This window comes from Bubalus bubalis, chromosome 3 (assembly GCF_019923935.1).
Source record: "Bubalus bubalis isolate 160015118507 breed Murrah chromosome 3, NDDB_SH_1, whole genome shotgun sequence".
Taxonomy (NCBI): domain Eukaryota; kingdom Metazoa; phylum Chordata; class Mammalia; order Artiodactyla; family Bovidae; genus Bubalus; species Bubalus bubalis.
In genome coordinates, this window is record NC_059159.1 from 82,324,886 (window position 1) to 82,339,784 (window position 14,899).

A 14,899-nucleotide genomic window follows, 5' to 3' on the forward strand; every position below is an offset into this window, starting at 1 on the left:
ATATATATATAAAATATATATTATGCATTATATATATAATATATTATATATAATATATATTATATATACACACACAATGGAATACTATACAGGCAATGAAAATAAATTGCTACAGATAAACAAATCAAAATGGACAAATCACAAACATGTTATGTTGAATAAAAGAAGCAAATTACAGAAAAGTACAAGTACTATGATACTATTTAGGTCAAATTTTAACACAGAAAAATTAAATACTATATTACTTAAGGAGATATGCATATATGGTTAATTTACAGATAAAAACTACTAAATCATTATTGTAAAGATAAGGTAATTATTACTTCTAACAGGGAAGAGGGAAACTTTGATCAGGAAGTTCACAGGAATATCAAAATTTTTCATATTGTTTTATATCTTAAGTTGGGTAGGAGGTATAGAGATATTTGCTATTAAATATTAAACTAGATATATTACATACAACTATATATATATGTGAACCACGAACTTCCTGATGTTCAAGCTGGTTTTAGAAAAGGCAGAGGAACCAGAGATCAAATTGCCAACATCCGCTGGATCATGGAAAAAGCAAGAGAGTTCCAGAAAAACATCTATTTCTGCTTTATTGACTATGCCAAAGCCTTTGACTGTGTGGATCAGAATAAACTGTAGAAAATTCTGAAAGAGATGGGAATACCAGACCACCTGATCTGCCTCTTGAGAAATTTGTATGCAGGTCGGGAAGCAACAGTTAGAAGTAGACATGGAACAACAGACTGGTTCCAAATAGGAAAAGGAGTACGTCAAGGCTGTATATTGTCACCCTGTTTATTTAACTTATATGCAGAGTACATCATGAGAAACGCTGGACTGAAAGAAACACAAGCTGGAATCAAGATTGCCGAGAGAAATATCAATAACCTCAGATATGCAGATGACACCACCCTTATGGCAGAAAGTGAAGAGGAACTCAAAAGCCTCTTGATGAAAGTGAAAGTGGAGATGCAAAAGTTGGCTTAAAGCTCAACATTCAGAAAACGAAGATCATGGTATCCAGTCCCATCACTTCATGGCAAATAGATGGGGAAACAGTGGAAACAGTGTCAGACTTTATTTTTCTGGGCTCCAAAATCACTGCAGATGGTGACTGCCGCCATGAAATTAAAAGACGCTTACTCCTTGGAAGGAAAGTTATGACCAACCTAGATAGCATATTCAAAAGCAGAGACATTACTCTGCCAACAAAGGTTCGTCTAGTCAAGGCTATAGTTTTTCCTGTGGTCATGTATGGATGTGAGAGTTGGACTGTGAAGAAGGCTGAGCACCGAAGAATTGATGCTTTTGAACTGTGGTGTTGGAGAAGACTCTTGAGAGTCCCTTGGACTGCAAGGAGATCCAACCAGTCCATTCTGAAGGAGATCAGTCCTGGGATTTCTTTGGAAGGAATGATGCTAAAGCTGAAACTCCAGTACTTTGGCCACCTCATGGGAAGAGTTGACTCATTGGAAAAGACTCTGATGCTGGGAGGGATTGGGGGCAGGAGGAAAAGGGGACGACAGGGATGAGATGGCTAGATGGCATCACTGACTCGAAGGACATGAGTCTGGGTGAACTCCGGGAGTTGGTGATGGACAGGGAGGCCTGGCGTGCTGCGGTTCATGGGGTCGCAAAGAGTCGGACACGACTGAGCGACTGATCTGATCTGATGTGATATATATATATATACACACACACACATTTATAGTAGTGGTGAGAGTGGGGACCCTTGTCTTGTTCCTGACTTTAGGGGAAATGCTTTCAATTTTTCACCATTGAGGATAATGTTTGCTGTGGGTTTGTCATATATAGCTTTTATTATGTTGAGGTATGTTCCTTCTATTCCTGCTTTCTGGAGGGTTTTAATCATTAATGGATGTTGAATTTTGTCAAAGGCTTTCTCTGTATCTATTGAGATAATCATATGGTTTTTATTTTTCAATTTGTTAATGTGGTGTATTACATTAACTGATTTGTGGATATTGAAGAATCTTTGCATCCCTGGGATAAAGCCCACTTGGTCATGATGTATGATCTTTTTAATGTGTTGTTGGATTCTGTTTGCTAGAATTTTGTTAAGGATTTTTGCATCTATGTTCATCAGTGATATTGGCCTGTAGTTTTCTTTTTGTGTGGCATCTTTGTCAGGTTTTGGTATTAGGATGATGGTGGCCTCATAGCATGAGTTTGGAAGTTTACCTTCCTCTTCAATATTCTGGAAGAGTTTTGAGTAGGATAGGTGTCAGCTCTTCTCTAAATTTTTGGTAGAATTCAGCTGTGAAGCCGCCTGGTCCTGGGCTTTTGTTTGCAGGAAGATTTCTGATTACAGTTTCAATTTCCATGTTTGTGATGGGTCTGTTAAGATTTTCTATTTCTTCCTGGTTCAGTTTTGGAAAGTTGTACTTTTCTAAGAATTTGTTCATTTCTTCTAAGTTGTCCAAAGCAAAAATAAACAAATGGGACCTAATTAAAATTAAAAGCTTCTGCACAACAAAGGAAACTATAAGCAAGGTGAAAAGACAGCCTTCAGAATGGGAGAAAATAATAGCAAATGAAACAACTGACAAACAACTAATCTCAAAAATATACAAGCAACTCCTGCAGCTCAGTTCCAGAAAAATAAATGACCCAATCAAAAAATGGGCCAAAGAACTAAACAGACATTTCTTCACAGAAGACATACAGATGGCTAACAAACACATGAAAAGCTCAACATCACTCATTATCAGACAAATGCAAATCAAAACCACAATGAGGTACCATTTCACGCCAGTCAGAATGGCTGCTATCAAAAGTCTACAAGCAATAAATGCTGGAGAGGGTGTGGAGAAAAGGGAACCCTCTTACACTGTTGGTGGGAATGCAAACTAGTACAGCCACTATGGAGAATAGTGTGGAGATTCCTTAAAAAACTGGAAATAGAACTGCCTTATGATCCAGCAATCCCACTGCTGGGTATACACACCAAGGAAACCAGAATTGAAAGAGACACATGTACCCCAATGTTCATCACAGCACTGTTTATAATAGCCAGGACATGGAAGCAACCTAGATGTCCATCAGCAGATGAACGGATAAGAAAGCTGTGGTACATACACACAATGGAGTATTACTCAGCCATTAAAAAGAATACATTTGAATCAGTCCTAATGAGGTGGATGAAACTGGAGCCTATTATACAGAGTGAAGTAAGCCAGAAAGAAAAACACCAATAAAGTATAATAATGCATATATATGGAATTTAGAAAGATAGTAATGATAACCCTGTATGCAAGACAGCAAAAGAGACACAGATGTATAGAACAGTCTTTTGGACTCTGTGGGAGAGGGCGAGGGTGGAATGATTTGGGAGAATGGCATTGAAATATGTATATTATCATATATGAAATGAATCGCCAGTCCAGGTTTGATAAATGATACAGGATGCTCGGGGCTGGTGCACTGGGATGACCCAGAGGGATGGTATGGGGAGGGAGGTGGGAGGGGTGTTCAGGATGGGGAACACGTGTACACCCATGGCAGATTCATGTTAATGTATGGCAAAACCAATACAATATTGTAATTAGCCTCCAATTAAAATAAATAAATTTATTAAAAAATAAAAAATAATATATATACATTTATAATTCTAAAATAATATTTAAAGACTGTACCATTTGTTTTGAGTTGTCCTTGTCTCTTCTATTCCTTCCTATTTGGGGACTGCAAATCATAATGTGGCATCTAAAGATAAAAATAGATACATTTTATATTACTTCTCAAACATATTGGCATTATGCATTTCCACTTATATTCAAGGGACACTATTTTATAAAGCACTTAAAATACATACTGCTTGAAATGTTACTGCACCTTGAGCTATATTGCCTTATTAATGACAAAGTATGCCCTAATACAAGTAATCTTACATTTCCAATTCTAAAATCCTGTTCATTATACATGGTAATGCACCATATACTATTTTAATTTTAAAAAGCAGAATATATTTTGTTTTTGAAGTTAAATATGAGGATGATTTTTTTGTAAAAGTCATTTTATAATCACACATATCATAAGGCATATTTAACTAGCAACCCTGAATTTTTTCCATATGGTCTATACTTTTCTGTTTCCCTTGATCATAATCCTTGAAGAAACACAGCTTTCCTTTACCAGGTACTCACATAACCACAGAAATATTTCAACAAATTGGATTGTAATGATAGTGGAGGATGCACTCATACCAATCAGGATTTAGATATTCATGCCTATATTCATGGAAATTATTATTGAAGCAAGACTTTTGTGTTTGTGTGCACATTTGTGTGTACGTGTGTCTATGTGTGTGTTTACTTTATATTAAACTATAAGGATCTAGATCAGAACTCAACTTTTTCTGTAAAAAGACAATAAATATTTCAGGCTTCGCGGCCTTGGAGTCTCTTTCATGAGTTAACTGGTGTTGTAGCACAAATCAAGCATAGAAAAGAGTAACTGACTGACTGTACATGGCTGTCTTCTGACAAAACATTATTTACAAAACCAAACAATGGGCCAGGTTTGACCTGCAGGTCATATTCTGCCCACCCTGATCTAGATAATTATCTAAACTTATCACTTGGCTGAAAACATAAAAATGTTACATGTGAATTGTGCATTGGATGCTAAATAATTTCAATTAAGCTTTTTTGAGGTAGTTGAACCCCTCCCTCATCCACTCTACTACAAGAATGCTGGCCTCTTATTCTCAAACAAAGCTAGTTCTTTCCTGATCCTGGCTGTCACTCACTGACACTGTTACTTTTAATGGAAAACCTTTCCCCAACTCTTTACCTAATTAATTCTGAATACTCATTCTTAAAGTTTTGATTTGAATGTTACCTGGTTAGAGAGGGCATCACAGCACTCACTCTGTTTTTGTGTGTGTATACATCATTTACTTATTGCCTAATATGTTCTTCCTTACTAGATTTTAAGCTCTGTGAGGGCAGGAGCCATACGTATTTTCTTAACCACTGTGTGTCAAGTACCTAGGATAATTCTTAGGAAAACTTAGACAGTAAATATTTATGGAATGAAAAATAAACTCCTTTCAGAATGATTTGTTCTAGAATTATAAATATATCATCAGTTTTCCACTTACAATCTCCCCCTACCTTGAATTCTTTATACAATAATGTATAAATTCCTTAGAGTGGCAAAGAAAACCAATCTGACAATCTTCTAGCCTCATCTCTCACAACAACAGAGTCTCATTTCCCAGCCTTAACACCACATTCTACTTCGGTGTGCAAAAGCTTATAGAATCTGGAGTTTTTACCCACTTTGTACCATAAGGTCAGCTTCCTCGGTGGCTCAGCAGTAAAGAATCTGCCTGCAATGCTGGAGACATGGGTTCTACCCAGGAAGAACCCCTAGAGAAGGAAATAGCCACTCCCTCCAGTATTCTTCTTTGCAAAATCCAACGGAGCCTAGTGGCCTATAGTCCATGGGGTCGCAAGAATCAGACATGACTGAGTGACTCAGCAACCACAATAAAGGATAAGGTCATCTCTCTACTTCCTCCAACTCCCCCAATGTTTATCCTATTCCCCTAAAAAAAACTTTAAAAATTCTGTCAAAACTCAATTCCAAGAAGAGTTTTCATACAGCTGACCAACTGCCCAGACCCCTCTTCCACAGTTTCCCACTCTCTCCTACAGAATCACTTTGGAAACCATTATGGGTTGCTTTTTACTGCTCTCACGTATCTGCTTCTCCATGCATTCAGACCATACTCTACGTTATTCAAGGGCATGAGACTTTGATTCACACATCTCTGTATACTTAGTACATACATAGTGTTTGTCACATATAAAAGAAAAATTGTTCCTAAACCTCTTTTAAGGGAGAAACAATTTCATGATGAACGTTAGCCAAATATAATTCCATTAAACACATCTTATTAGGACTTGTTCTGGGAGATGAACTGTAACTAGTGAATTACCAGTAGTCACCCCCAAACTCTATAATCATCTTTGGACATATTCTTATTTTTGCGCTTAGCTTAAATATTACTTGGAGAAGGAAATGGCAACCCACTCCAGTACTCTTGCCTGGAAAATCCCATGGACGGAGGAGCCTGGTATGCTACAGTTCATGGGATCACCAAGAGTTGAACACGACTGAGCAACTTCACTTAAATATCACTATGTAGTCATGCTATTTTCTTAGCAAAATTTCTACTAAGAATGAAATTTTGAACTGGCCTACTAGAGGCCTTTATCCCCACAGCAAGACTGCAATGATGTGATTGCAACATATATATTCATAATTAAATTTTCCGAAGAGTTTCTTAGTAGAAAATCTTGATAGGGCCTCAATAAATATTTGTTGACCAAATGAATAACCTTCTCACAAGTAGAACTTTTCTGAAGTTACACATGTTCTCCCAAACCAAAGCCTGGGAAACACACACAAAACTGTAAAAACATTGCTAAACCCGCAAAGTCACATCCTGCAGTCTCTCTCAGGATGACAAAAGGCTCTTCTTCCTGACAGACTGAAGTATTTATGCAAAAATTACCCATGCTCAATAGCACATACCATACGAAAACCACTTGTGGACAAAACTGAAAAGTCAACTTAACTTCAGAAAGCACACCAATTCCAATTCCTCTACTAACTTCCTCATCTTGTGAAATTATTCTTATTGATATTTTAATTTCATAAGTCTAAAAGAGAGAGAGAAACCTAGCTACTTGAGCAGATGGCAGTCACAGACTGCATACCACAATTAAGAACTAGTGTACAAGCGGCAGCAGCCTGATACAGTATAAACAGTTCCTGAATACCAGTGCCACCTAAGTTTGTCTTAAAGGAACACCCAAGACCAGTTGAGGAAATAATAGTTCTGTCATTTTCTGTGGTCACCTGAAAATCTGGCATGAGGGTTCCAGATAAGGGGAAACTGCTTGCTTCCTTTGCTTTCAAGTTTTGCCCATCTGTGCTGCCTGTGGTATCACCAACTATGTAACCGTGTAGGGGCCCCCAAGGGTTGTCAAATGTTCCAGCATATGCAACGATTGATATATCCAAGGAAGGGCATTCCACTGACACAGCATGGGCTCCAATCAATACAGACAAGGTGTCCATAGGATACCCCTGAGCTAAACTGCAGTCTAAGTGAAGTACATTATCCATACCACCTGAGTCACTGTTCTTCACTCTTAGCCTTCCTTTCAAGGGTAAAACCTCTGCCAACACAACCTGTCTCCCTCCTCAATTAACATGCTTTTACAGAAAAAGATCTGAAATCAGGCCTTAGCAGAAATCTCAGCTATTGTGTCATCTCCATGAGAAGTCATTGTTTTTAAGTCTTTTCTCTAATATGAAATGAAAGAAGGGAAAATTCCTCCATGAACACACGGTAGGATTAATTGATGAGTAATAGAAGGAATTTTTCTGATATTCTCAAAATATTATTGTATCTGCACTGGTCAGAGTAAGTTCTAAATTTTATTCTAGACTTTATTATTTTTAAGATTGAAGTTTTAAAGGCTCTCAGACACCCTGTTTTTCTTTAGGTTAAGATTCACAGATTTCTTGAAATAGTTATATGATGAAAACTGGTGGCGGGGGGTGGCTGCAAAAGACCTTGGAGGCTTCGAATGTGCAGTGTCTCTTTCTGAGGTTCCAGTTTACTCATCTACAAAATGGGAAGAAAAATACCCATCCTAATTATATCATAAGCTTGTGTTGTACTGCTCAAACAGAGAAAATTCATGGGAGTGGATACTGAAAGTAATTAAACACTGAGTATGAATGAAATGCAATTACCATAGTGTCTCATTAAAAAAAAAAAAAGTGAAAATTCAAGCTTGAAATTCAACAGTCATGCCCCTGGCTCCCATGCTCATCTTTCTGTAATGCAAGGTTTTCTAAAAAATCCAACTGAATACCTTTCATCTTTCTTATTTTCAAGTGAGATCTATGCTTTGGGGCTAAGGTGCATTTTTCTTGCTGTGACCTTATGCCATTATGTGCCTTCACAACACAGCAACACACCATTAAGAACATCTCAAGAAAGTCAGAGGTGGTAGCAGTCTTTTGGCCCTTAACAAAATTTCTGTATCTGTGTCACAGAAGTTGGTGACTAGAGGGCCTTCCTTCTGGCTGTACCATTTTTAACCCTGTTAAAGATCCGAGCAAGTGAGGTGGGTTTGGATGACAGTAGAGGAGACAGAAGAAAAAAAAAAAAAAGTTGCTAAGGAAGTACATTTTCTAGAAACAGAAAAGAGATCTTGAGAATATAGGTTCAATGAAGTGATAACCTTTAGATATGGCCTGGCATGTAAGTTTGGGCCTACCCACTACACATTTACAGTGGGCCCAATGTCCAAATGTAGAATTCCTGAAAAACAATTCTAACTTATAAAATTAGAGGGCCTTACAGAAAGGATCCTCACAGGACATTCATTTCCTCCTCTTGCATAATATGATTTGGTATTTAATTTCCAAAAATTTAAGAGGCATGTGAAGGGATGGGTTGGGAGGGATAATCTTACTCTATTACAAAACATGAATCCAACAGACCAGGTAATCATTTGCTAAAGCCTCTCTCTGTAGGAGATGCTATTCACAAAACTACCTAGGCTCTCTTATCCAAATATTCGCTCTGATAGACAGCATTATCATTGCTATTTAGCATATATATTGCTCTTCACAATCATATATTGCCTAATCTTAGCAACACATCCCCAGTGAGCATTATCATTTCTATTTGCAGATGAAAAGAATACAACATACAAAGGTTAAGTGACTTACCCATCATGAAACAACCATTCAGTGCTGAACAAGAAACAGAGCTAAGGACTGGACTATAAAACAACAGGCACTCCAGCTATTAAATTGTAAACAGAAGACTCACTTCTTGAACATATGAGAAAGAGCTTAAGTTCACGTTTTTAATGCCTTGTCTCAAAGGGAGAATTAAATCATTAAATCTTGGCTTATCCTTTCCACTTTTTCAAGGTATCTCCTTTTATCTCAGGCTGAGTAGAGCAGTAATTCTTTCAAATCTGCCACAGAATCATCTGCAGGTTTAGATCAGACCTGTTTCTAAAAGCAAAGTTTTTCTCCAGTCACTGCAAAACCTACCACTCGTGCCCTTTCTGCGAGGCACAGTATTCCCCTCAGTCCTACGTTGCAACTGAATAATACCATTCATATCAAATTGCTTCAGAACCCAAACACCCTTACGTTTGAGGATCACCACGAATATACTTGCATGTATGTGTATGCACCTGTTATCTGTTACTTGCAGGGAAAGGATAAGGATAGAAGTCCTTTGTCTCTTATTTAACTCTCCCGTAAGATTGTACAATTAGAAAAGGCAGGAATTATACTTCTAATTCACATTAAACCCTTTTCTAGAAGGCATATTATGGATATTTAAAAAATGAAAATTTCCAATTTCTATTCAAGTTATTCTGAGGACTTATTTTCATGCTTCCTTTTTAATAGTCCTTAAATAATGCCTAATAGATAGGTTCAAACTCATAACTAAGGTCACCATACCTGGTGGTTTTTACCTGACCTGATACATTTTGGCAAACACAAATTTCCAGCTGTTTAATTTGTTTGAAAAAGTGATTCTTGGGAATCATGAAGTTAAAGGAAATTCACAGGGCATCTAGTCTATCTAAGTTGATTAAGGCAGGATACAGATGAATTTTATTACCTTTAGCTTATCACTGGGCTAGTATACATTTTAATCTCACAAGCGTTATCCTCCAATCCCTTTAATAATCTCAGTGAAAAGAAATAGTTCTTTTAATAAGTCTAGACAGCATATAGGGTGATATAGTTTGCAACATGCATTTGTGGTTTATACTTTTAAAATTCAGCCAACAGTTGTTGTGATATTTGACATTATCTTTCTAAATGGTTTCCACAAATATATGGCTTTGCAATTTTCCATGAAAAACCCCAGTCATGTTGGTGTATTTTTGGCAGGAAGCCTCATTCCAAATCTGAGACACCATATACATGCTTTTAAGAGATGCCGTTAGATGGGTAAGTATTATGTCCCATGAGAAATGGCTGTTTCAGTATCTGCCTATCTCTGAGTTTCAAGTAACAGAAATATAATGCTACATTAGAAAAAAGATATTACTTTTTTTTTAAACCAAGTGAGAGGCTTCTGAATTTTCAATAGCAATGGAAAATGTACTATCCCTCTGATAGTATCAAGGAAACAATTTTAGTCTGTATCTATTGGTGAATCCCAGAATCAGGAGAAGAGCAAAATAAATATTTTAGAACCAGCCATTAGTATAACAAGCCCACAATGTGTACATCAAGGATGATCAAACCTCTCTCATAAAAGTACTCCAGTATCTTTCTTCCTCAGCGTATCATACTCAGCGTATCATAACAGCTGATTTACCTGATTCCAACATTTCCACCGCATCCTGATGAGCCTTGGAGAAGTTTTGTGAAAGGATCTTTTCCCTTAATACACAAATGGAGATTGGCCAGAGGACAGAAACAATCTGTTAAATCTTACTGGCAATGCTTTCTCTACTCCTTAATTTCATAAAGGTCAAAGACACTACTCTGAACAAAGGCCTATTAAAATTCTGAAGGATGGAGCCTGCCCATCACAAATACCAAGGTGGTGGGTGAGCAAAAGGAGAGAAGGACAAAAAAAAAAAAAAAAAGAAATCCCACCACTTTGTACAAGGTTAGATCAGGCCTTGTGTACACAGAGCTATCTGAGGGGAGGATCAAGCTCTAAAGATTTTAATTTCAGCAAAGTCATACAGAGCTAATGGAGCCACTGGCGATCAATAGCTCCCACTCTCCTGTGAGAGAGAGAGATTTATTGAGCTCTCCCCACTGATCCTGCATCAAGTAGAACCAGCAGTGTTGATCACTGCACCCCCAATTCCTGCAGTGTGAGAATGGCTGATTCCATTCCTAGCAGCAGCTCAGCTTTCACAGCCAGCGGAGTTCTCTGATAATCTCTTAATATGTCCACTGTTATAATATCTTTATGATGTTCAGGCTGAGAGATAAGGGAACCAATAAATCACTCAATTCTCTTCAAGTTCAGACCCAATTTTGGAAAAGACACAGGAAAAGGATAACAGCAATCAAAATAGCAGTTTTATTGCTAGGAACCTAAAGCTGTTGGTCCTACCCCTTCTCCAGTCCCCTGGACTCGAACCTACAATAACATTTGGTCAGCACCACACTCACCCAGCAAGGTGCCTCATGCTCAATGCAAAACTCGAACAATGGCTGTTAGACCCTCACTTCACCAATAAGACAAAGCTATGCTCTCTGAATGAAAGTAACAAGAAAAACCAAAACTACCTCTTCTAATACTGGAAGTTCTCACACAGAACAGGGTTTTCCCAAACACTGCAATCAAACTGACATGCTTTGTCTTACCGGACATTTAGGAGACATCTATATTTGGAATTATTAATTTATCAAATGATAATCACTTACAGGCATTAGAGAAAATAGTAAGGCTTGTTCCTGACTACTTCATTTCAGAGTGATTATCTCTGCTGGGAGCAGACACAACTGCTGTTTTATTCATTGCTTCCAAAATCAGGAATCCCTCTTGTCCTCCACAGAGAGAAGCATTACATGCTGGCAGACATTCAAGTGGCAGGCACCAAGTGTTATGCACGGTTCACAGGCAATGGGATAGGCTGTTGCCCTTTGCACATGAAGAAGTCAGCTTGGGTGTTTGCCACTCCCATTAAATCAGATAACAGTTTTCAAGAGTGAAGCTGGACTTTGACAGTTGGACACGACTGAAGTGACTTAGCAGCAGCAGCAGCAGCAATTAAAACACTACTGCAACTAATGTCCACTAAACCACCAGAGAAGGGCCATGGAAGAATCCATCAGCAACCAGATGGTTCTCAGATCCATATATATTTGCACCATATATCTCTATTCCTTCCCTTATATATACACCCTTTCCTACTGCTTCTGAAGTCATATACTCAATGCTATGTAATCAGCTCTATTAAAATCTTCACATCCCAGGTGACTCAGTAGTAAAGAATACACCTGCCAATGCAGGAGATGCAGGTTCTATCCCTGGGTTGGGAATATCCCCTGGAGAAGGAAACGGCAACCCACTCCAGGATTCTTGCCCAGAAAATCCATGTATGGAGGAGCCTGGCAGGCTACAGTCCATAGGGTCACAAAAGGGTCAGACACAACTTAGTCACTAAACAACAACAACAATTAAAATTTTATTCCAGATTTGTACATCTAGAATGCTTAATTAACTTGAACTTACTAGTAAAATAAAACCAGTGTTCCTAACTTTCTCAGAATCACAGATCTCTGAAACAAAGGATAAAAGCAAGTTTCTTAGGTTGCATTCAAAATGATTACTTTCATTTCTTTTTATCTTTTGCATTTATTAAAAGTGCAAGATCAAATTGATGTTTTAAAAGATCAGAGAAAGATCAGATAGTCACCTTATGCTGTTCCAAGCAATTAAAAACATTAGATCAATGTGCTATCTATTTCTGAAACAAAATCTTCAGATCAAGGGCAAGTTCACTGAACAGAAGACTCATCACATCCCAGGTGTGACAGCCTACAAAGACCACATAATCAGGTATATGAACAGTGTCTTTTTTCTGTTTGTTTAATTTATACATAAATACATGAAACATTGACAGGAATTTGCTAGTAAAGCAGAAGATAAAGAACAGACTTAATTCCCAATCTTCTAAGAAAGTAGAGAGTTTCAATAAAAACTCATTATTTAATGGGTGACTGTACTGTGTTTAGACATTGAGCTAGCTACTATAATCCCTATTTTGTAGATTTAGAAATTGAAATTCAAGTATGTTACATAGCTGTAATAATAGTAGTAAGTGATGGAGCCAAGATTTAACTCCACATACTTTGATTTCAAAGGCCATGTTATACTGACCATTATACAAGGTTGACCATTATCAAGTTGCTGCATGGCTCATTAAGTCAGATTCTGTCTCTGTTTAAATTACTCCAAAGGAGGAGTAAGAAAGACACTCTTATAAATGGTATGGTGTTCCTGTTCAGGCGTTAAGTCGTGTCTGACTCTTTTTGACCCCATGGACAGCAGAGTTAAAACATATTTTTAACATAGAATTATGCATACTGAAACACATAGTAATATATGATTAAGCAAATAATCTATGGAAGTAATTTAATTTTTGAAAAAGATACATTAATTCACTTAGTTTTCAATCAAGGTCAAGGAAAAAAAGTCTACAGATGAAAATTACCAGTTATTGAAGACCTACAATGTGACAGGATCATAATAGTCATTATCTTATTTAATCCTTGTGTAACTTTATGCTACAATGCATTATAATCCTTGTTTAACAAAAAAGAAAACAGACTCATAGCGATTAAATGACTTGACCAAAATTAACACAGTGAGGGGAATCAAAGGTATTCAGATCCAGTCTGTTAACTCCATTGTTTAAGCTTTCTTCACTCTAACATAACAACATTTTTTTTTTGAGATAAAATTTGTATACAACATTATATAAGTTTCACGTATACTCCAACATATAAATTCTTAATAATTAACAAGCACCAAATACACAAAAATACATAAGCATGCATGTGCTTACTTATATAACACCATCACTGGCTTAAAAGTTAAAAAAAAAAAAAAGTTTGTGGCAAATAGCCAGTTTAAAATTTGCCTACACTAAGTATTTCTTAAATATAATACTGATAGGTAAGGCTTTTTACTAAACAGCATTTTAATGACACAAATGCTATGCAAAACAATAATATAATACTTTTGCCATTTTTAAGAAAGTATATAAATTCATCCTATTTCAAAAATGGAAACAGCTCCCAATGCAACATAAGAAGATTAGATAGCATATAATTAATTATTAATAAGTGGCATAGACTTGCATTACCCAAAGAATCATATCCACACATGCTATAGTAATAAAAATTAAGCTAGTGGCACAAATGTAAGAGTTTTTCTTTAAATTATGCTTTAATCTTATGATCAATTTTCTAATTATGGTCAGCAATATTAATTTTTTATAAAAGCATTTGTTCCCTTTTAAAAGCAATTTCTCCCTGATTTATAATTTTGGAATACAGTATTTACTAAATCTGAACATCTTCTGACCTAGCAATTCTATTCCTAGGTATATGCCCAACAGAAACATATTCACATATGCACCAAAAATAAACATAAGAATATATTCACTGTAGTAGTATTTGAAATAGGCCTAAGTTTTAAACTAACCAAGTGGCTATTAACAGTTAAATAAATAAATCCTGATATAGTCATAAAATGAGATATAATCCAGTAATGAAAATGACTATATCTCACAAATATTTAGAGAAACAAGCCAGACATAATACCTAAAAAAGGTTTTTGAGTAGTAATTTTAGTGGTATTGCTATTATTTTTATTCATTTCTTTAGCACTCCTGGGAAAATCCTTCCTTTCTTAAAAGCAGTATAATATTGTCCTCTTGGGACACTTCATTACACTCTCCTACAAATAGGAATACTACTGTCTTGATGGTTAATGAATTTATATCAGACATTGTATAGAGTGAAAGACCAAGTCTGCATATGCACAAGTATGGCTTCTTTAAAAAAAAAAAAAAGGAAAATCCCATTAGACTCATAAGATAGGCAAAGAAGCTCTCTCTTTCTCTACTATGTACTCCTTGCATTCCTTACATTGGACAAAATCCAACATGCAAATGGAAATCACAAAAAAAAACCAATTAATCCAAAGTGGAAAGAAGATAATCATAAAGCAAGGTAAGAAAAGAAACACAATGACCACATCAGGAATATTAGAGGAGATAACATTACAAAACCTACAGATATTTCAAAGGATAATGAGGGA

At 36.5% G+C, this 14,899-nt stretch overlaps 1 long non-coding RNA gene across 6 annotated transcripts in view; it reads right to left on the reverse strand.

Annotated features, from left to right (window-relative positions):
* Positions 1–14,899, reverse strand: part of LOC123332766 — a 404,401-nt gene that overhangs the window by 294,554 nt on the left and 94,948 nt on the right. For all 6 annotated transcript variants that reach the window (XR_006549795.2, XR_006549794.2, XR_006549793.2 and 3 more), the window contains exon 2: positions 3,669–3,738. This is a non-coding gene — a long non-coding RNA (uncharacterized LOC123332766). The remainder of the gene's footprint in view (positions 1–3,668; positions 3,739–14,899) is intronic.